The sequence below is a fragment of the Choloepus didactylus genome, chromosome 20 (assembly GCF_015220235.1).
Source record: "Choloepus didactylus isolate mChoDid1 chromosome 20, mChoDid1.pri, whole genome shotgun sequence".
NCBI lineage: Eukaryota > Metazoa > Chordata > Mammalia > Pilosa > Megalonychidae > Choloepus > Choloepus didactylus.
This window is the reverse complement of record NC_051326.1, coordinates 59,456,066-59,479,150: the sequence shown is the minus strand read 5'-3', so window position 1 is coordinate 59,479,150 and position 23,085 is coordinate 59,456,066. Positions and strand designations below refer to the sequence as shown.

General features: G+C 48.6%; 1 pseudogene; it reads right to left on the bottom strand.

Annotated features, from left to right (window-relative positions):
- Positions 1-15,567: 15,567 nt before the first annotated feature.
- LOC119516820 lies at positions 15,568-16,453 on the bottom strand (annotated as a pseudogene).
- Positions 16,454-23,085: the final 6,632 nt, after the last annotated feature.

Sequence of the window (23,085 nt, the reverse complement as noted above, 5' to 3'; positions counted from 1 at the left end):
CGGGGTGTGCAAGTTCTGTGTTAGCGTAGGCTGTGCTGTGCTGACACCTGTGCCCCCAGTTCCCACTCAGGTCACAGATCAGCGCAGCTCAGAAGGGCTGAGGAGGACTCCACGCCGTCTTTTTCGGGCCCAGGAATGTTCTATCCAGTGATACCGCCATCCTCCTTCAGGGCCTCGGAGGCCTCCCTTGGTGGCAGTGCTTCCAGCCAGCAGCAAGAGAAGAGAGAGCACTGGCAGAGGGCCCGCAGGGACCCTTAGGAGCCAGGCCTGGCTGGGGCACACATGACTTCCGCCCATGGAATTAGTCGCACGGCCCCACCTAGATGCCAAGCGTCTGGGAAACAGAGCCTTCCTGTGTACCCAGGAAAAAAATGAACCGGTTTGGTGAATGCATAGCAATCTCTCTGCTGCAGAAACTGGGAACCCTTCTACCAAGCAGTCACGGGGGCAACAGATGTCCACACAAAGCGCAATAATTACTGTAATCAAAGCTTGTGCTCTAACCACCAGGAAGGCAAAATCCGCTCCTGGGAGAGAGGGACCGGGAAGGCATCCCAGAGAAGGTGACAGTTTGGCTGGGCCTTGAAAGATAAGCAGGAGCTCACCAAGCAGCGTAGGAGGGGGAGAGCACGGTAAACGCTGGCAAGGGGCAGGGTAGAGGACTGAGGTATGTGCCCAAAACCCAGCTTGTTCACGTGTACCTTCTGCATTTCCTCTCCCCTAGCCCAGATTTTCCATTTCTTTCCGCCATTCCCTGTCTTTCTTACCCCCCAAGGCTCGGTGCCACTCTCTCCTGGCCCTGCAACTTCTCCAGCTCACACGCACTTCTCCCTTCTCTGAACTTGCAGAGGAGCACTCTGCACCACAAACCTCTTTTTCCAGGCATGTACAAACTGATGTCGCTTTTCTGTCTCCACTCTCCTCAGGATGCAGACTTATGGAACTCAGAGGCGAGCATGCCTTAGTTGCCCAATAAATACTTCTTGAATTTAATCAACTAGAGCAAGTAAGACAGTAGAATGCAGGAGAGGGTGTCATGTTATACATACATTTTGTTTTCCATATATGACTGGAAGCACTTAAGGGGAAAAATAATTGCCTATTCTTAATAATAATAATGTCTGGCTTAATTTTACGACTTTGTTTTTGAAGCACTTTTACATATGCTATCTCCAACATTCTTGAGATTATTTCTACATTTTACAGATAAGGAAAGCTTTGCTTGGAGAAGTGAAATGCCCAAGGCCACATATTAGAATCAGTGACAGCCAGCTCTAAAAGCCAGACTGAATGTCACTAGCCTGGACCCACACAGGCCTTGGAAGAAACACTTTTTTTTTTTTCAAATTGTTTGTAACCGTTTGATGAACTTGAGTGTATTTCCTACTAAGGAGGTTATTTCAAATAAACGGCTGCTCCAGGAGTGTTTGAGGAAGTGGGGTTCAGCTTATTTTCATGTCCTCTTTTGATTCCATCATGCTGTTTCCTTTGTAACAGTGCAGAAGTGTGTCTGCCAGGAATAAAATGGGCAACACTCCCTTAGGCTTGAAGCTGCACCCAGGGCTGGGGACCAGGGCCTGGAAGCTCATGGACAGAGGAATGGCCGGAGAAAAACATGCAGCATCAGTGTCAAGACCCCAAAAAGGTGCCTGGACCTTCAAAGGGAGGAGGTTCAGGATTTACCACGATCCGGCAGCCAGCAGAATCCCCGAGTCCTGCCTGGCAGCAGTGGATGAATCTACTGGGATCACTGTGTCATTTCTTTCCTATCCCCTGAGGCCTGCCAGCCAGTGTGTCGGTGACTTCTCCTGACCCAGATGTGCCAGCCCCGTGGTGGGTTCCGAGAGCTGACCCAGAGGCCGAGCCGATGGAGCTCCTCCTTCCCCTCCATCCTTACAAGCTCCGGGGGTCTGAGATAAACTACAGCCTTCTCTCCTCAGGCAACTGCCCTATATATTTTTTTCTTCTTCTGTTTCCCAGTTGTGTCTGCCCCGCTGCCCCACTCTGATCTCAAGGCTGGGGTCCCCGGAACCCCCTTCTCCAGCACCAGGGGCTCTAAGGATCTCATTTTGTTTCTTGAACAATTTATTATCCTCTTGTCCCCTGATTCCCTGGCCCTTTCCCTGGCGTTGGCTGCTGGGGAACAGGATCAAGATGTGAAAGGAGCTGGGCTTGGCCGGGCTAGGTCTCTACAGCCAGTCTCTTCTCTCATCACCATACCCAGAGGCACACCCCTGAAATGGCATTTGGAGGTGCAGAGGAAAAGGGACAGGATCCAGGGTCAGGCAGACCTGGGTGCAAATCCCTGCTCCCTGATTCACTTGCTTAAGAGGGAGTCATTTAAACTCAGGAAGGTCATTTAACCTCATGGATCCTCTTTGTAAAGTAGATAACTTTAGCTACCTCATGGGGTTGTAGAGAGAATTCCATGAACTAAAATAAAATGTTTAAAAAGAAAAAAAAATTAGCTCCCATGGTCCTCCCCTTCTCCCTTCTTTTCTCCATCCCTTTTAGCAACTCTGGATATTAATATCTCCCTCGGATTGAAAGAGGCAACCTATCGAAAGGGTTATCGCATGGTGGGTGCTCAATAAATGATAGCTGTATTACTTTCATCCCTATCATTATCAAAGGCTTATTGGCCGCTCAGTACAACTGGTGTGTATAAAGAAAACCATCCCAGTCACTAGCAGGCAGGACACCTGGGTTCTGGTCCCAGATCTGCCATGTTTAGCTGTGTCACCTAAGCAAGACTCTTTACCTCTCTGAGCTCGTTTCTTCGAGGATGCTCTGCCCTAAGGGAGGGGAAGTGGCTTTGTAAACTGTGACGTGCACGTGGCAGACTCTGAATGTTGATTTTATAGCAGTAGCTCCACAAAGAATGGTTAAGTTGGGTTGAACTCAACCCTCAAGGGGCAGATGTGCTCTTGCTGGTTTGCACAACTGGTGGAGGGGGACACGTGTCCATGGCTCCTAGTTACCCAGTGCACCACATCAGCAGCCTGCCAAGCCCACCCCCACCCACTCCCAGCCTGCTTCTCTGCACAGCATGCCCAACATCTTTTTCATGCCAGTGGAAAATGAGGGGAGAGGCCCAGAGTTTGTTTGGCTGCATAACGCTCTGTGCTAAAACACAAAACCCAAAGCCAAACACAAGCAGCAGCTCTGAAGGCAGTTTTGAACCAGTTCACACCAGAAAAGGCTGCTCACCTTTCCATCTCTGATCTCAAATGCTTTGAGGGAAACAGAGCTCCTGGGGCTGGCTGTAGCTCCAAGAAATTGTACCATGCAATGCAATAGGTGAGTGTCATCCTGAAACGTATTTCCATAACTAATGTGGGGTGCCAGCCTTGCATGTCTGTGTAACGCTTTCAGTTAATCTTCTAGTCTAATGCTGTCCAAATTCCAACAGAAATCAACATGACCCACTTGTGTGATTTTCCATTTTCTAGGAGGCACATCTTAAAAAATGAGGACACAGGTGAAATTAATTTTAATGACACGTTATATTTAACACAACATATACAAAATAATACCATTTCAACATGTGATCAATATAAACTTATGCATGAGATATTTTATATTCTTTTTCCTAGTAAATCTTTGAAACTGCATGTGCGTCCTATACTTATAACACATCTCAATTCTAACTGGCAGTGTTTCAAGTGCTCATTTGCAATACTTGGCGAGTGACTATTATATTTGGCAGCACAGATATAGACTGGTAGATCTCAAACTTTAATGTCCATTGGAACTCCCGAAAGGAACGCTAAAACAGAGGGTGCTGGGCCCACTCCCGGAAATTTTGGCAGGTCTAGGGTGCTGCCTGAGAATCTGCATTTCTAACAAGTTGCCGGATAATGCTGATACATTGATATGAGACCACAGTTTGAGAACGGCTGGCATAGACAGTCCTCTGAGGCAAGCAAGAAAAATGCTTCCTATTTTGCATGTGGGGAAACAGTATCATTACTGTAAAGTGAGCATGATCAAGGATAGACATAGGGATCAATGGAATAGAATCGAAGGTCCAGAACGAAACCCATACATTTATGGTCAAGTGATTTTTGACCAGGAGACCAAGGCAATTCAAAGAAGGGAAGGATAGTTTTTCCACAAATGGTGTTGGGACAACTGGACGGCCACATGCAGAACAATGACACTGGACCTCTATCTCACACCATGTACAAAAATTGACCTAAAATGGACCAAAGACCCAAATGCAAGAGCTAAAACTGTAAAATTCTTAGAAGAAAACCCAGGCAAAAATCCCCAGGACACTGGATTTGGCGATGGTTTCTTAGATACCAAAACCACAAGCAAACAAAGGAAAAACAGATATATTGGATTTCATCAAAATTAAAAAGTTTTCTTCCTCAAAGGAGAACATCAAGAAAATGGAAAGACAACTCACAGAATGGGAGAAAGTATTTGCAAATCAAATCACATTTAAAAGACAAATAACCCAAATTAAAAATGGGAAAAAGGATTTGAATCGACATTTCTCCAAGGAAGATATGCAAATGGCCAATAAGCACATGAAAAGATGCTCATATCATTAGTGATGAGGAAAATGCAAATATAAACCTCAATGAGATACCACTTGACTCCCACTAGGATGGCTATAATTAAAAAGATGAATACTAACAAGTGTTGGGGAGGATGTGGAGAAATTGGGATCCTCATATATTGCTGGTGGGAATGTAAAATGGTGCATCCACTCTGGAGAGCAGTTTAGCAGCTCTTTAAAAAGTTAAACATAGAGTAACCAGCAATTCCACTCCTAGGTCTATACCCACAAAACAGAAGTCTACACAAAAACTTGTACATGGATGTTCAGAGGAGCACTAGCATGGCTGAACCTTGAATACATTATGCTAAATGAAAGAAGCCAGACACAAAAGGCCACATGGTGTATGATTCCATTCATATGAAATGCCCGGAAAAGACAAATCCATTGAGACAGAAGGTAGATCAGTGGCTACCAGGAACTGGGGGGGAGGAGACTAGGGAGTGATTGCTAGTGGGAATGGAGTTTCTTTTCAGAATTAGATAGTGGTGAACATTGCACAACTTTGTGAATATACAAAAAGCCATTGAACTATGTATTAACAAACAGATTAAATTAAGTTAAATTGAAACTCAAGAGGAGACCACTTACCCCCGAACTGTATAGCTTTGTGGTAGGGGCTGGAAGGCAGATAGATCCCTGAACTACAGATTCCTAAGTAAGATTTTTTTCCCACAATGTCACCAGGCCTGCGGGGCTACATTTTCTTAAGTATGACAAGAACATGACATTTAAAAGAAACTCCAAGGGCATAACTAAATGAATCCCTTTATAAAGTGAACAAGAGATTTCATAGAAGAAAAAAATCTTAATGGCCAGTAAACATATGAAATGATGCTCGACTTCATCAGAAGGCAGGAAATTTTAATAAAAATGACAAAGAGGTACCACGTCACCCTCGGCCATACCAAGTACTGAAGAGGCTGTGGGCAAAGGGGACCCTCCGACACTGCCAGGAGGGGTGTGAATTGGCACCATCCTTTTGGAGAGCAGTTTGGCAACATCTAGTAAAGTTGAAGGGGAGTATATCCTACACTCCAGCAATTTCTGCCTCTGGTTATAGACCGTAAGACAACTTCTGTGCATAAGCCAAAAGCCATGTGCAAGGACCTCACTGCAACATTGTAGGAGTGAAAATTGAAAATGACCTCAATGCCTGTCAATAAATAAAGTGAATTATTTTCATATGATGGACTACTATAAACAGCAGTCAAAATCAATTAACAAGATATATGTGAATCAACATGGATAGATCTCAGAAGCAGCACTGAATAAAAAAGGCAAGGAATGAAAATGGTATAGTATGTTACTGTTTATCTTTGTTTGGAACATGCATTATGATACAATGTATGTTTGGGTAGAGAGATACACATATAATAAAAGTATAAAAATGGACAGAAAGAGAACACCACAAATTCACGTTATTCATTAATGATACTTTCTGGGACAGAGCTGGGTGGGAAAGAACTGGAGGTGATTCAAAGGGAACTTCAACTGCACCTTATGTATATTATAGGAAAATAGGAAGCGTATACATCCAAATATTAATTCCTTGCTGTGGGCACATACACATTTGATATATTATTCTCTGTACTCATCTGTATTTTAAAAACACTTTTCATAAAAATGTAACGTGACTTTATCTGTTGCCACTAATTTTGTCTGTTGTTAAGTCTGGATTCTGATTTAGGGTGATGCTCAGCCAACATCCAAGTCAGTTTCAGGAACGTCCACCTTTGGGAAAGTAGCTCTCAAACCAAGAAGAGGGAGACGCTGTTGGTCTGGAGACAGCCCAAATAAAAGCATTACCAAATTCTGTAGAAGAAGCCTTGCTTGGACAATTGTGGGTAAAATAAGGCTGAATGATAGAAATAATGGAATGTTCTTATGGTAAAGAAATGAGAGCCGGTGTCAGAGGGACTGTTAAATCTCATGTTTTTCAAGGAGGGTCAGTGAAGTCACTGTACGCTTAAAATAAGGAATGGGTCAGGACAAGGGTGAGGCTTTGCCAAAGTCATGTACATGGAAAGATGCCAGGGACGGCAGCTGGAGACACTCAGACTGAATAAGGGTTGGCTTGAGAGACAGGTGAGAGGAAGCATCTGAAGTCACAGTCCTCCAGATGTAGATGGAGTGACAGCGAGAGGAAATCCAGGTAGAGCTCATGGAAAGTCCACAGGAAGCTCAGCGGACGGCTTCGGGAGGGATAGATCGAGCTGCTTAGGACACCGCGTGGCCGTGCCTCCAAGAGCTGGCCTCTGCTGCACTGAAAGCTTCAGGGCCCACAGAGCACCAAACATCTGCCCCATCACCGAGAGCGGGTGGCACAGGGTCATTCCACGCAGGTGCAAGCAGTTGCTGCAGATCTTAGTGGCCGGAGGACACCATCGGGTATACATGGCATCAGGGCTGCTGTGATGTGCTTTCCAGATTCCCCATCCTAGCCGAGGCTCTGACCCCTCAGGGTTGGGTGCTGACCACTCACAGCTGAGTCCCTCCCTGGGAATTGTCCTTTATTGAAAAGAGCTGCTTTACCCTCCTTAGGAGAGCCCACATCCAATGACTGGTCATTTTGGGGGTCCATAGGCCCCCCAGCACTGCCCAGGACAGCTCCAAAGGTCTACCCCAGCTTCAGGGTTGGCAGAAGCTTCTGCCACCACTGCTCATCTGCTTCCCTTATTTACTGCGTGGGTGTGTCCCCAAGGACCCCCCCTGCCTGATAACCTCCTGCACGCAAATCTCGTCTCCAAATCTGTTTCCCGGGGAACTGATCTAAGACACAGCGGTATCTAACAATGGTCTGGAGCTATCAAGAAAAATGTTATGCTGAGTTTAGGAGCCTCAATTTGAGAAAGCAGGACTGTCATATAATCTATCTTCAATTCTGCATGAGAATGAGCTGCAAATAATAAAGGCTTGAAAACTATTGGCTTACGGAAGATCATTTAGTTCTTTCTCAGGTAAAAATAGCCCAGAGCACAACTAATCTATAGGACAGAAAGCAGGTAGGTGCTTGCCTGGGGCGTCGGTGGGGAGAGGTGGGGGGTGTAGGGGGTACAGGGATTGAGTGCAAAAGGGCAAAGGGAACTTTTGGGGGTGATGGGAATATTTCACATCTTGAGTGGTGGTGGCAGGGTGTATATATTTGTCAAACCTCACTAAACGATGCATTCAGCATGGGTGCATTTTATTGTTTGTAAATTATACTTCCGTAAAGTTGATTAAAGGGGAAAAAAGGAGCCCGGAGGCTGGAATTCTGGGATTAAACTGGCAGGTGCAGGTGACAGGGACCCCGTCTTCTTCTGTCTTGCTCCTCTGCATTTATATCCTTATTCCAGGCAGAAGGAAGAGGAAAGGGGACAGGGCCACCCCCACTTCACGGTAGGTTCCGCAGGACACCCCTGCTCGCGGCTCAGCCGGAGTTTAGTCTCGCAGCTACCCCTCCCTGTAGGGAAGGCTGGGAAATGTGTCCTTCAGTGTCGACCTTTCCAGTCCCAGATAAACTCAGGACTCTGTTATTTAGGAACAGGAAGAGAATGGCAGCTGGCAGAGGCCGTCTCCCAATATCTCAGAAAGATTTCCACGAAAAAGTGGTCGAAATGCAATGGAGCTTGTGTGCTTGAAAGGGGACATGTGCTTAAAAGGGAAAATTAAATATGGGGGAGTCTTAGGGCCTTCCCAGTGAGGGAGATCTAGGATCTGCAAAGACCCAACACCCAACCTAAAAATCTTTTCGTTTTCTTAGTAGGTTCACAGTTGCCTAAGGGGTGGGGTGGGGTGGGATGGGGTGACTGCTAAAGGGTACAGGGCTTCTTTTGGGGGCAATGGAAATGTTCTTCAATTGATTGTGGTCATGGTGGCACAACTCTGAAAATACTAAACACCATTGAATTATAAACTCTAAACAGGCAGGTTATAGGGTATATGAATTATAGCTCAATAATGCTGTTACCAAAAAAAAAAAAAAGTTACCTCCTTTTTCTGTATCCTTTTGGTGGGTCAACTAAATGTGATTCCTGTCCGGTGCCTTTGCCCACTCGGGGTCCCCGGCCTGAGACCTATCTCCCAAGTCCTCTGCCCGGAAAACCCTTAGGCCTGAAGCCGTTCCTCCGAAGCCTGGTGCTCGGCCGAGCCACGCTGGAGCTTTATCCTCCCCTATTCGAACCAAGTGGGAAAGTGAACAGAAGCTCTACAGCCAAGAAGCAGGCCTGCCTACAAAGCCCAGAGACCCCGGCTCTGTTCTAGGCCATCGTCAGCCCCCAAGGACCTGTCTGGGGGAAACTAAATGTGATTCCTCGCTGACCACGTGGCCTGGGGTCCATGGCTGTTGGGAAGTGAAGCAGGGTTGTAAAGCAAACCACCTGTCTTTATTTAAAATTTTAATATTTTGTTCATCATGGACTCTTACACTAATTTTGATTTTTTTAAAATATTATGTTAAAATATAACTTCTCTTGCTTGCTGAATTTTCTAGCGCCCCTTCCAATTTTGCATCTGAGGCCAGTGAGTGCCTCCCTTCCCAGCCCAATCCTGTCCCTGCTGAAGCCTTTCCCAGCTCCCCTTCTCTACTCGTACATGTTTCTATAATAGCTTATCCCAGTGTTTTGTTGTAATCCGATTATTTGTCTGTCTCCGCCATCAAAATGTGAGCTGCCTGGGGGCAGGGACATATCTATTCATCTCTATACCCAAAGCCTGGACATGCTCGACAAATACTTGCTGAATTAATGAATTGATTCCATCCATCATTGTGGATTTTTCTCCCTTCTACAGTAAAACAACAGAGCCCAATGAAGAAGTAACCTGTTACATTTTATCTCACAGTGGCACGGTTGCGGGATGGGGGAAGGCCTGAAGGGCTTGGGGGTCCCGGGTTTATTTGTCATTGTTTCCTGACTCGGTGAGAAAACGGTCCCTGTCTATACCCACAGTCTCTGGAGTTCGGATCCGCTGCCAACACACATTTCCCGGCTTTGCTGTATCATCCCCAACCTCTCAAGCGCCACAATCTAGAGGAGCCAGGAGGCCCACAGTGGGTTGGGTCTGGAATGTCCAAATATCCCCATCTGTCCCAGTTTACAGGTAGAACGAGGCAAGACAGTTGCAGGCCACGCCCCAGGCTGGTGGCAGCCCCCAACTGGAACCCAGGTCTCCTGGCCCCTGCCTGGGCCCTGCGCTGGTTCCACACAGGCTGGGCCTCCAGCTCACACCTCTGCCCCTCCACCCATCACTGTCCCACAGCCCCGGGGCTGGCCACCCACCTCTGCAGTTCTGAGGACCCCTTTGTTTCCAGTGTCCTTCCTGCATGTCAGCTTCCCAGAGACGAAGAGGAGGGGGTCTGGGCTGAGTGGGGGCCCTGTCCTGCGTTTCCATCCGGGAAGCAGCCCTGTGCAGAGGCTCTCTGGAGGAAGAACCCCAGACCGCCCGTCTTTGGCATGAGACCATCACTGTCTTCACGTGGGGCTGGCTGGGCACCTGCAGGAAAGGACCCCGAAAGCATCTGCAGGCAGCAAAGCGCCTTGTTTCGTTTCTCCCTTTTCATTGCTGCAGGGTCCAGCTGTGTGCTGGGGGCAAAGGCCCGGATCTGGGCGAGGGGGTTTTCGATGGTTTGAGTTTAGCGGCTGTCTGTGCTTTCCCACCTGCCCAGGAAGGCCTCATGGAGGTTCAACCCATGGCTCCCAGGGGTTTTTTGCATTTTTAATTGGAGACCCCTGTTCTGTAAAGGCCCCGCCCACTACTCCCCCTGTCATCTTGGTGGCTGAGGCCTGGTCCAGCAATAGCGCAGAAACAGAGCCCAACTCTGTGTACCCTAGCAGAGGCCCCAGGCTCCCCGAAACCTGCCTGAACCTGGCTGCCCTGGGTCAGGGTGCAGGCAAGCAAGGACCCCAAGGCTAACCTCCAGGAGGTGGGCGAAGCTCAGCTCCCTCGTTTTCTGCTAAGACCCACGCCCTGCCTCTGCTTCTCTCCCCGGCTCCCAGGGGCTCATTCACCCCCTCCTTTCCCCGACAAAGCTGCTTCCTGGGAGGCAACCCAAGAACCTTTCCCTGCAGGATTTGCATCCAAGAGCTTCCATCTTCTAATCTTAGTGAAGACTCTAAGACGTGTTGGGATTTCCAGACTTCCCCAGCCACCGGCTGCTCTTGGGGCAGGACCCCCACAGCGACCCCTTCCCCACCTAGGAGCTCACCCAGCACCCTATTAAAGTGAGTCTGATGAGAAACGAGTGCCCATCACAAGGGAGGCAGGGACCCAGCCACTGGAGAGTCACCAAGGAAGGGGAGTGGAGAGCCCCAGGCTCCAACCTCCCCTGCAGGCCACTCTGCACCACCCCACCCCGAAATTCCTTCAGCACCCTCAACAAGTCCAGCCACTCCCCAAGCTAGTCCTCCTGCTGGGGAGTTCATTGCCCTTCTCCTCCCACCAAACACTTTTCCATCCTTTGAAACTCATCTCAAAGCCCAAATGTCACAACTGTAAGCCAGCAGGATGCCCCTCGCTCCAACACACCCACCCACACCCACCCACACACAAATCCTCAGTCCCTGTGCTTCCCATTTGTGTACTCACAACACTTATCCCAGTGCTTTGAAAAGATGAGTTACTTGCCTGCATCCCCCCCACCCTGGGGGCAGGCTGGGGAGGGGTGTTTCTGTAGCCCCAGCCCTGTAAATCTGCTATGGGGGAGTGTTCTAGTTTGCTAATGCTGCCGGAACACAAAACACCAGAGATGGATTGGCTTTTATAAAAGGGGGTTTATTTGGTTACACAGTTACAGTCTCAAGGCCATAAAGTGTCCAAGGTAACGCATCAGCAATCGGGTACCTTCACTGGAGGATGGCCAATGGTGTCCGGAAAACCTCTGTTAGCTGGGAAGGCACATGGCTGGCATCTGCTCCGGAGTTCTGCTTTCCAAAATGGCTTTCTCCCAGGATGTTTCTCTGTAGGCCGCAGTTTCTTAAAAATGTCACTCTTAGTTGCTCTTGGGGTGTTTTTCCTCTCTTAGCTTCTCCGGAGCAAAAGTCTGCTTTCAAAGGCTATCTTCAAACTGTTTCTCAAGCTCCTCTCTCATCTCCTGTGCATTCTTCAAAGTGTCCCTCTTGGCTGTAGCAAAGTTCGCTCCTTCTGTCTGAGCTTATATAGTGCTCCAGTAATCAAGGCCCAAGCTGAATGAGCAGGGCCACACCTCCATGGAAATTATCTCATCAGAGTTATCACCTATAGTTGGGTGGGTCACAGCTCCATGGAAATACTCAAAGGATTTCAATCTAATCTGCACTAAAATGTCTGCCCCACAAGATTGCATCGAAGAATGTGGCTTTTTCTGGGGGACATAATATATTCAAACTGGCACAGGGAGGAAGGGAGGCAGGGCATGAAGGAGGGTCGGGCCTCGCCAGGCCCTGCAGTGTGGTCAGCGAGTTGCCTTCCCGGAACTGACAGGACCCCACGGGGTGCTGGGAGTCCTGGGGAGCAGGCAGGGGGTGCCCAAGCAGCCAGCGTGACTCAGCTCCGGAGGCAGTCTTCCTGCCCAGCACGGCCACCCTTCTACCAGCCAGATTGCTTGCTGGCTTCTTCTCCGGACCTCAGACCTGGATTCCGAGAAGCCGACCCCAGACCCAGAGTCAGGACCTTCAGGCTCGAGCTCCGGATTAGATCGTGTCCTCCAGCTGTGTGTCCTTGGGCGAGTGGCAAGCCCTCTCTGGGTCTGGGTTTCCTCGCCTCTGAAAAGTGGGGACTGGAACTCCGCATTCCTCCCAAAGCTGAGTTGAGAATTAAATAAGGCGACCTCTCTTCCCCGACCTTTTTGTCCCTTCTCTGCATTTCTCCTCCTTTCACCTCTGCTGGGTTGCACCTGCCATCCCCCCTGCCAGGCAGGCCCTTCCTGCTCTCTCCTGGAGATGAGGGCCTCCTGGGAAGCCTTTTTCCACAGCTGCAGGAGGAAGCTCTCTCTCTCTCTCCTCTGGCTCCCGGAGCATTTTGCACCCCTCCATCACGGCATTTAACACAGTGCATGGGTTGTCTGTCTCCGTTTCTATTCTGTGGGCTCCTTGCAGGCGGGGGAGACCAGAGCTGTCCCTGCAGGGTCCCCGTGGTGAGCCCAGGGGAGGTGCTCTGTAGAGCTTCCTTAGTGCCAGAGGAGAGGCACAGTGGGCAGTTGACTACGGTCAGACAACTGGGGTTCACACACCAATACAAGTTTCTGCATCTGCCTTGCTGTGTGACTCCAGACAAATCACTTCCACTTTCTGAGTTTCTGTTTGCAGCTTTATCAGGCGGGTATGATAGTATGGGCTGACTTCACGTGGGTGCTGTGAGGAATAAATGAGATCATGTACAGGAAAATGCTTTGAGCAGAAAGAGAGGGATCAGGATGGCACAGGCTGGGAAGGTGAAGTGCCGCTTGCTCCCCTGAAGATCTTGTGGGAGACAAGACGATGTGTGTTGGGTGCCTATCTTTCCTAAACAAAAAATCGGTTCACGTTGGTCCGACCATGAGAAGGATTTTTTTTTAAACTCAGGCTCGTGCTGGAGAGTCTGGGTCCTGAGGCTGCTGTGGGCATGTTTGCCATGTCTGCAGGTGGGAAGGTGAGCCAGGTGGCCCCTGAACACAGCTGCAGCCCTGGGGGCTCCTGCTTAGATCGCAGGAGCTGTGCAGCCCCTAATGCAGCCTGAGGAGGCATTGACCAGACTCCAGGTCTCCTTAGAGCTGAGCTGGTTTTCAGGCCCCACAGAGTCCATTAGCACCTGCCAGAGAACACACTGTGGCTTTATACTCAACCCGGCATCTGCGCCAAGCTCTGACGAAGAAACCCATCTGCAGGTCCCAGCTCCGTGCTCCTCACAGCACAGATGCCTGGTGTGCTAGTTTGGGTAGATTATGTCCCACCAAAAGTTGTATTCTTTGATGTATTTGTTTTGATTAGGTTGGAATCCTTTGATTGTTTCCATGGAGATGTGACTCAATCAACTGTGAGTGAACCGTTTGATTAGGTTATTTCCACAGAGATATGGACCCCGCCCATTTAGGGTGGGTCTTGATTTAATCACTGGAGTCCTATAAAAGAGCCCACAAACAGAAGGCCTCAGAACAGCTGAGAGGGACATTTTGGAGATGGCTGCTGAAAGCAGACTTTTGCTGACACTTTGGAGATGCGAGCCCAGTGTTTGCTCCAGAGAAGCTTAAGAGAGGACAAACGCCCTAAGAGCAACAATTTAAAGAATGCACAGGAGCTGAGAGTTGAGCTGGAACATAACCCGGGATCAACAGATGCCAGCCACGTGCCTTCCCAGCTAACAGAGGTTTTCTAGATGCCATTGGCCTTCCTTTGGTGAAGGTATACTCGTGTGGATGCCTTAATTTGGACATTTTCATGGACTTCAGACTGTAAATTTGTAACCAAATTAGCCCCCTTTATAAAAGCCAATTCATTTCTGGTGTTTTGCATAACAGCAGCATTAGCAAACTAGAATATTGGACATAAGGGAGTCTTGGGTTCTCCCCCACCTGCTTTGGCCTATGTGTCTCAGAGCTTCAGAGTTTTGGAATCCCAGGGTCTTCCTGAAGAGGATTCTTAGGTGGGATTATTTCTTCCAGTCCTCCATGCTCCCCCACTGTTTGGAAGCAGCCTCTGACATCCGTCCCCACAAGGCCTAGGTCAAGGAGCTGGCCCTGGGACGGCCTGTCCGCTTCCGGCTGAGTCCGGCCAGCCAGCTGCCCCGCGCCAGGAATCTTTTGGCACCCTGTGCTGCCCTCTGCCCGCACCCACCTCTGCTCTACAACCCCATCTTAGGCCAGAGCTGAGGGCAGGAGTGGATCTTATCCACCTATGTATCCCTGGCTTGTTGTCAAGGCCCCCAACAGTGCATGTCTGAAGGATGCGCCACAGGAAATAAATGTACAGCCTGTTTTGATATGGACACTACAATTTTTTTCTCTTCATTTTCCTTTTTTTTTTTTAAAGTGGAAAAATGTGTTTATTAACATTCAAACTCCCCTCATACAAGGCCATATAAAAATTCTTAGCTTTTTTTGATTATACATAAGTCTATATAGTCTACATAGTTACAATGATGTATAATATAATTTAGCTTTTCATAATACGTTGTTAAAATACATCATTAGTTCTGTTAAGCATAAGCACTTATTTTCAAATCCAATACTTGAAATAAACAATTTTCTTCTGTACATAGTTTAGCAGGGCTAATAAGCATAAGATGCTCTTTATTAAGAGGTATATGATTTGAATATCAACAGTTGCTGAAGTTTGTTATTTTTTATGCAGTGTTTTCTTTTTGCTTTGATCACAACCACATAAAACCCTTAAGGATACTGAAATTCGGTAAGCAAAGTTCAGAGACTTACTACTTTAGCTGCGGAATCAAACTCATACATAACACTGTAGTATTAAAAACCTCAAAAAAAAACCTTGAAATCTGCACTAGTATGGACTGTTCTATCAGGAAAAGACTACTTGGGAACAGAAGGGAAAAACAGCTTTAAGTATACATGTTTTTCTTTGTGGTGCTGATAGGAGGAAAAAGGCATTATAATTTATTACCTTGCTACCTGTCACTAATTTGGGGATATACGAGGAAAACAGGTATTACTCAACTCAACAACTATGTAACTTTTTGGAGGTGGGAGATGGCTTAGCTCATGCTAGCTCGGACTTTGTGTGGTCAAACAAAACACTGGCACACTGTGACTAGGTCTGCAAGCTTTACTAAGGTGTTTTTTTAATGTTTTGGCTATATATTTCACTCCAAAACGGGACCTGATTTGATGCTTGAGGTACAGCACCTTTCTGTTACTTCTTATTAAAATGAAAGTACACTCCTGAAGATAAATACTGGATCGAAAAAACGTGTTTCAGTCATTTGATTAAACTGTAGAATACCAAACAAGTTATTTCTACAGAAATCGCTGAAGGGAGCGAAAAATTCAAATTATGTACCTAAATATTTTAAAGTGAAATAAACAAATTTCCCTCTGAAGGTCAAACTGTGTTTGCTATGTTGTAATCCCATTCACCATTAGGCTGCAGTTGGACCACGACACTATGTTCATTAATTTCATTTTCTGCCTCACTACTTTCGGTGTCTTCATTGTCATCTTCCTCATAGTCTGAAGCTTCTGTCATGTTCTGATGTGAATGGGATTCCGATAAAGCTCCAAATGACTGGGTGCTGACAGAAGCCAAAGGCCTAAGTAAAGGGGTATGTTCTGACACTTCGTTTTCTTCTTGACTACTGCCTGTGTCAGAGTCTGAATCGCCTTGAGAAGGAACAACTTTTTGCTTGCAGACGGCAGGTTTTTTTGGTTTTAGTTAGCCAAGGGTCTACACACTTGCAGTGATAAGCATGGGAACAGGGAAGGATTCTGAGCTTGTCTCCATCTTCATATTCATCCAAACAAATGGCACACACATCGTACTCATCTCCTTTCTTGAAATTATGTATAGGAAGTTCCTTAAGTTGATCTTTACGACGTCTGTTTCTTCTAGCTCTGTGTCTGTCCTGGACAAATTTTGTAATCATGAAAATGATTATCAAGATGAGACAGATGCCCACTATAATAAGGAAGGTGATTAGGTAGTATTCCAGAGGAAGACTAAATTCTGGAACTAAAATAATGTGGCCCCCTTTTTCATATGTGAATTCATCTTTCAGGGAATTAGCTGATGATTCACCAATAAAGACAAATGGAATGTCAATTTTCTTCAACACATCAACTTTTGTCTGGCTACTGCAGCAACTTTCTACCTGGTGTCTCTGTTGGCCCTCTTGCCTGACTTTCATCTTCACCTTCAGTCTGTTCTCCAAAGAATAGCCACAGTGATCTGTCGTTGGATCCCGTGCTAATGAGGTCATCAGAATCAACATTGTGAACTATGGCTGCTTTGAATCCTGCTCTCTGTGCATTTAATACCTTTATACCAAAATTGCAATCAAGTCTTCTAATTAATACGATGAAAGCACCAGATGAATTGTCTTTTAGTAGTGGAGGCACTATAGGTTCACAGGCATTCTCTGGTTTTGAGTTTATCGGAAAACCCTTTAAACCTTCAGCTGGAAGTCTATAACCAAACCTTGCAGGAAGGTGATCAAATGTCTGAGATGCATTTTCAAAATTATATGCTAAAATGTCTGCTTCTACAGGCAGTAGGCTTAAGGATGCAAAGAACTGTACAGTCAAGATGGTGTAGACTTGTGTGGCTGACAACATAAGCATTCCTATGGAGAGCAGCATCTCGTTGGAAAATCACCTGGAAGCCCGGTCCCGGAGCACAAACTGGCTCACTCGCTGCGTCGCTGACGGAGAAGCCGCTACTGAGACTTCATGACTGCATATCCGCACCGACCCCCCTCTTCATTTTCTTTTTTGCACTGAAAGGGTGCAATCCAATCCAGAATAGACATAGCTCCCAGTAGAAAATGCAAATGTTTCCCCTCATATTCGAGAAGTATCTAGAAATTCAGCTAACCTGGCCTTTACAAGAAAGGGAATGGGGGCTGTGCTGGTTTGGATGTATTGTGTCCCCCAAAATGTCATGTTCTTTAATGCAATCTTGTGAGGGGCAGACATATTAGTGTTAGTTAGGCTGGAACCTTTGGATGAGGTTGTTTCCATGGAGATGTGACCCACCCAACTGTGGGTAATACCTTTGATTAGATTATTTCCATGGACACGTGGCCCCACCCATTCATCTTGGGTCTTGATTAGTTTACTGGAGCCCTATAAGAGCTCAGACAGAGGGAACTCAGTGCTAGAGCAGCTGAGAAAGACATTTTGGAGATGGCCACTGAAAGCAGACTTTTGCTGACACTTTGGAGATGCGAGCCCAGTGTTTGCTCCAGAGAAGCTAAGAGAGGACAAAACACCCCATAAGCAACATTTTGAATAACTCACAGGAGCTGAGAGAGGAGCTGGAACACAACCTGGGATCAGCAGATGCCAGCCACGTGACTTCCCAGCTAACAGAGGTGTTCCAGACGCCACTGGCCTTCCTTCAGTGAAGGGAGACGCGAGTTGATGCCTTACCTTGGACACTTTATGGCCTGAAGACTGTAAATTTGTCACCAAATAAACCCCCTTTATAAAAGTCAATCCATTTCTGGTATTTTGCATAATGGCAGCATTAGCAAACCAGAACAGGGGCATTTGGGGACTAATGAAAAGGGAAAAAAGAGAATAGGGGACATAGGGGCTGTGCGGTGGGGCCTCAGGAGGGTGAAGGGACAGGCCAGATGCCTCCCAGCTCCCTGTGCTGATGCCGCCAAAGAGGTTCCATTTGGGAGGAATGAGGAGCTGTTGGCGCGGGGCAGTGAGTGGATACTGAGAAGGACCACCCAGGCAGACAGAATTGGAGGTTCCAGAAGCCTCCTCAGCAGCTGGCCTTGGATCTGCCCTTGCTGAACCAGCCCCTCCCATAGGCCTGCCCTTGCAGACCCCTCCCACAATGCACAGATATACCAGTAAGCCAGAGATGCACTGGGGAACTGGACCCCGGAAGCCCCCGAGCTGGGGTAGTGCCTAGTGACGGCCCGCCCCCAACCAATGGATCAGTGGGGAGGGGAGGAGGTGGTGGCCTTCAGAGGGCAGACGGGGCTTCCACCTGCTTTAAGGCGGTGGCCGGTGGCATCCCTTCCTCTCCCCACCCCTTTGCCCCTGGCTCCCCTGCCAGACCCTTTTCCAGGCCTCTGCACAGAGCCCTCGAGCAGCTGCTCGTTCCTCTCTTATCCCACCCGACCCCTCCCATGCCAGGGCGACCCTCTCGAGGCCTTGGATGAAACACCACCCTACAGGACATGCAGCTGGCCTCCCCAGGGGCCGGGGTGTCCCCTGGGCCAGGTGTGGCCAAGGCGGCCCTGCAGCAGCTGGCACGGTGAGACCCTGCAGAACGCTGGCCTCTTCTCGTCTTTGCCTTATGACCTGATGTCCAGGGGCTGGGGCTAAGGCACAGACTGTCTCAGCTCTGACAGTCTAGGGCAGGTAGGGAAAACCAGCAGATGATTATAACCCCGTGCTGCGTGTGTGACAGTTACATGCCCCGAGAGACTTGTCTAATAGCAGGGAGAGGAGACGGAGGCAGGGTGAGGGGTGACCATGACAACAGGTGCACCTAAGTCTGGGTAGGGTTTCTGCAAGCAAAGGACACTGGACAGGGTGGCACCAGGCATGGAGGCATGGGGTGGGCCCAGACATTCCCAGGGGACGGGAGAGCCTGAGACAGATTGTTGGAAAAAGCGCGACCACCTTGGTTGGGAAGATAGGATTTGTGGGGGGCAGTTTAGGGAAACGAAGCAGGAAAGTAACATGGGGTGATGGGGTCAGAGCATCTGAGCAGCAAGCCCCTTAGAGACTCCTGAGGGGCCCAATGCCCCCTTTTAGCAGGTGGGAGACCCCCAAGCCGCAGAGCCCCGTTATATATCTTACACATAATCAGTGGAAAAGGAAAGCTGGAGCCCGTGCAGAAAGGTGCAATGAGCACAAAGGCTGGAGTCTGGGAAGCTGGGGCGGCTGCAGGTACAGGGAGGTGGTGTGAAAAGAACCTGCAGCTGGGACGTGGAGGCTTTTGAACCTTATCAAAGAGTAGATGCTTCTTCCTGAAGGAATTGGGGAACTGCTGAAGGGCTACTGCAGTGTGTAGAGCCTCAGCTTGCTTTGGGAGGGACATAGACTGAAGTGGGGTGAGCCCGGGGCCATGGGTGAGCAAGGCCAGTCCTGTGTGAGTCCAGGGGTAAAGCAAGGCTGGCCTGAATGACAGCGTGGCCGTGGGCGCAGAATGGGGTACAGCATGACAGAGCTTGTAGACTGGTGACCTTGGGCCTTGAGGGGGAGAGAAGAGATAAAGACGATGGCGAGCCTTCCAAGGTAGGGCCTGGGAGAAAGGGGGAGCTGATGGATGAGACGGGAGCTCAGATGACACCTCAGTGTGCAGGGAGGACACAAGGAATATAGTAAAAGCTCACACTTATCTAAGTGCTCACTATGTGCTAGGCAATGTTCTAAATACGCTGTTCACTTATTTAATCCTTTCAATAACCCTGTGAGATAGGCCCTATTATTCTCCCCATTTTATAGATGAGGAAAGCGAGGCACAACAAGGTTAGTGAATTTGCCCAAGGCCACACATCTTTCAAGTAGCAGGCCTGAGAATTGAGCCTCGGAGTTGGATTCGGGAGCCTGAACTCTCAGCCCCTACACCACACGGTCAGAGGGGGCTGGAACTCTGGGCCAGGGCTTCAGGGCTTGACTTATAAAGGATGGAAATGGGGTCTGAGCAGCAGGCCTGCTGGGAGAAAGTGTCAGGACCAGTTGGACCTTCGAAGGGAGAGATGGGGACGAGGAGACGGTTAGGGGTTAAAGTGTGTCCCCCAAAAAGACATGCTCGAGTCCTCACCATTGGTCCTATGGATGTGAACTTACCTGTAAATAGGGTCTTTGAAGATGTTATTAGTTAACATGGGCCCTAATCCCATAAGACTGAGTCCTAATAAGGAGAGGAAATTTTGGCACCGACAGAGACAGCCACGTGTCAGAGGCAGAGGATGGGTTATGCCACAGAGTGTCAACCAGCCACAGCCAGACCCTACAGACTTTGCAGAAAGCATGGCCCTGCCAACACCTTGGTTTTGGACTGCCAGTCCCCAGAACTCTGAGATGATAAATTTCTGTTGTTCAAGCCAACGAGTCTGGTGGTGCTTTGTTACAGCAGCTGGGGCAGACCGAGACTCTTACTTGAGCTCTGTAACAACCCCCTGTGTTTGACAAGCTCCAATATTTTATTCCTTGGCTACCCCCTTCCTCTCCACCCAAGTGCTGCCATCACCCTGGACATACTCAATGTCCATGTGGCTGACCCATTTGGTGCATCAGCTTCTCGGTTCCTCTGTCTACCTCCTCCGTCCATCTGTCACCCGTTCTCCCATGGTGAACTTGCCAACACCTGCCCCTGTTCACCTCCCAAACCTCACATTCAGACCACCCCCTCCCCGGGCTCACTTCCTCTGCTTGCTGGCTGATTGCCCACCAGGCTGTCCATCGGCCACACTAGGGCCCCCACCGCTGACCTGTCCTCTGACCCCTCCCCTCACAGGCCCCCAGCCCCCACCTCCCATCTCGCTCAGAGTCCACGGTCTGTATTTTCAATCACTCCTTATATTACTCTCTTGAGCTGCCCTGCAACTTGCATAAACTTCCCTATTCCATCCATTTTGCCATTTTCCTTAAAAAGTACTTAAAATCTTCTCTACTCTATGAAATCCTCAGCAATGAGCTTGAGACTCTCTCCATGAAATAGAACCATCAGAGAAAAAGAGTTTTAACTTCCTGCCACTGTATCTACAAACCCGAGCCTTTCCTCTCCTCCAGAAGGGCTCTGTCCCAGAAGGGATGGAGGGGAGGAGGGGAAGTTGTTCCTGCCCTTTTACTAAGAGCAGCTCTCTCCACCTGTGCAAACCCCACCCCCCCACCCCCGCACCTTCCCAGGAATCTGAAACCAATAATTAGCCTTTCTCTTTGACTTCAGCATTTCTCATTAACATGTAAGCATAAGATTTCCATTCCCCCTTTCTCCTTAACAATGGAAACCTGGTGTGGTGGCTTGGCGCTATGGACCCCAGAAAAACATGTTCTTAATCTTAATCCATTCCTGTGGGTGTGACCTCACTGTAAATAGCACCTTTTGATGAGGTTATTTTTAGTTAAGGTGTGGTCAAATGAATCAGGGTGGGTTTTGATGCTGTCACTGGAGGCTTTCTAGAAAAAGCTACAGAGAAAGCTGTGGGAGAAGAGAGAGGTCAGAAGTCAAAGGAACCCCGAAGGGAAAGGAGAAGTCATCGCCACGTCATTGCCCTGTGACAGTGTCCACCAGCCCATGGCTCCAGTGACCATGTGTAGGTCAGTGACTCATCACCCATGTCTCCAGCTTGACCCCACTTCTGATTCCAGACTCAACATTTCTACGTACACATCCTGTAGGCATCTCAAGCTGCATATGTTCCTAACGAATGAGCTTTCCTCACAAGCCTACTCCTTGGGGAACTGTCTACCTGCCAACTCATGCCTGAAAGTTGGGAGTCTTCTGCGAGGCGTCCCTGTAGCTCACCTCCTACATCCACCCCACCACATGGCCTAGTGGTCCTGCCTCCTAAATGTTCCTCACATCCGTCTGCTTCTCTCCATCTCCATGACCACTGCTGTCAACTCTCTCTTGGTCTGCAGGAGGACCTTCTCCCTGGTTCTGTGTCTTCTCTTGCCACCCTGCAGACCAGATCAGCTCTTAGATCACAAAGAGGATCTCGTCATTCCTCTGCTTAAAACCCTTCAAGGCCATCCGTTGCTTTCAGGAAAGACGTCTCCAAGGCTTTGTGTGAACACCCACAGTTGACCTCGCTGGCCTCATCTTCCCCTCCCTTCCCTCCCTCTGACAGGGGAGGACCACACTGGCCCCTTTCTGGACCCCTGCATTCAGTATCAGGGTTTCCAGATTCTTCCTTGTCTGTGCCTGAAATGCCCTGCTGTGCTCTCCTCCTGAGCAGCCCCTTCCTCATCTTCAGGACCCAAATTAGATGTCACCTCTCCGGGAAAGCCATCCTGGAACTTCATTCTGTTAGGTAAATACCACTGTGAGCAATTAACCAGGTGTGTGACTACCTGATTAGTATCTGCCTTTCCCACCAGCTTTGTGGAGTGAGGATAATGCCCAGAAAAATGCCTGGCACACACGCAATAGGTGCATAATAAGTGTTTGCCAAATGTGTGAACGTGCAATTTTATCTGTGGGGAAAGGGAGGGTGAGAGAAGGGAAGTGGTCACCTGAGTCCCCACGGTTGGTGCCAGACAGGGCAGGGATCGGATCCAGACTCTTGGCACCTCCTCCGGCTGCCTCCACCATGGCAGGAGGGCCCGGAGAGAGGCTGTGAGAATGGGGGTGCGGGGGGGGTGGGAGGGGATCAGAAGGGTGGTGAGGAGAGCAGGTGAGGTGTGCCGGTTTGAATGCATTATGTCCCCCAAAATGCCATTATCTTTGATGCAATCTTGTGTGGGCAGATGCATTAGTGTTGATTAGATTGTAATTCTCTGATTGTTTCCATGGAGATGCGACCTGCCCAACTATAGGAGATGACTCCAATTAGATAATTTCCATGGAGGTGTGGCCCTGCCCATTCAGCATGGGCCTTGATTAGTTTACTTGAGCACTGTATAAGCTCAGGCAGAAGGAACGAGCTTGCTACAGCCAAGAGGGACACCTTGAAGAATGCACAGGAGCTGAGAGAGGAGCTGCAACTTTCAGAGACATTTTGAAGACAGCCGTTGAAAGCAGACTTTTGCTCTGGAGAAGCTAAGAGAGGACACACGCCCCAAGAGCAACTAAGAGTGACATTTTTGAGGAGCTGCAGCCTAGATAGGAACGTCCTGGGAGAAAGCCATTTTGAAATCAGAACTCTGGAGCAGACGCCAGCCACGTGCCTTCCCAGCTAACAGAGGTTTTCTGGACACCATTGGCCAT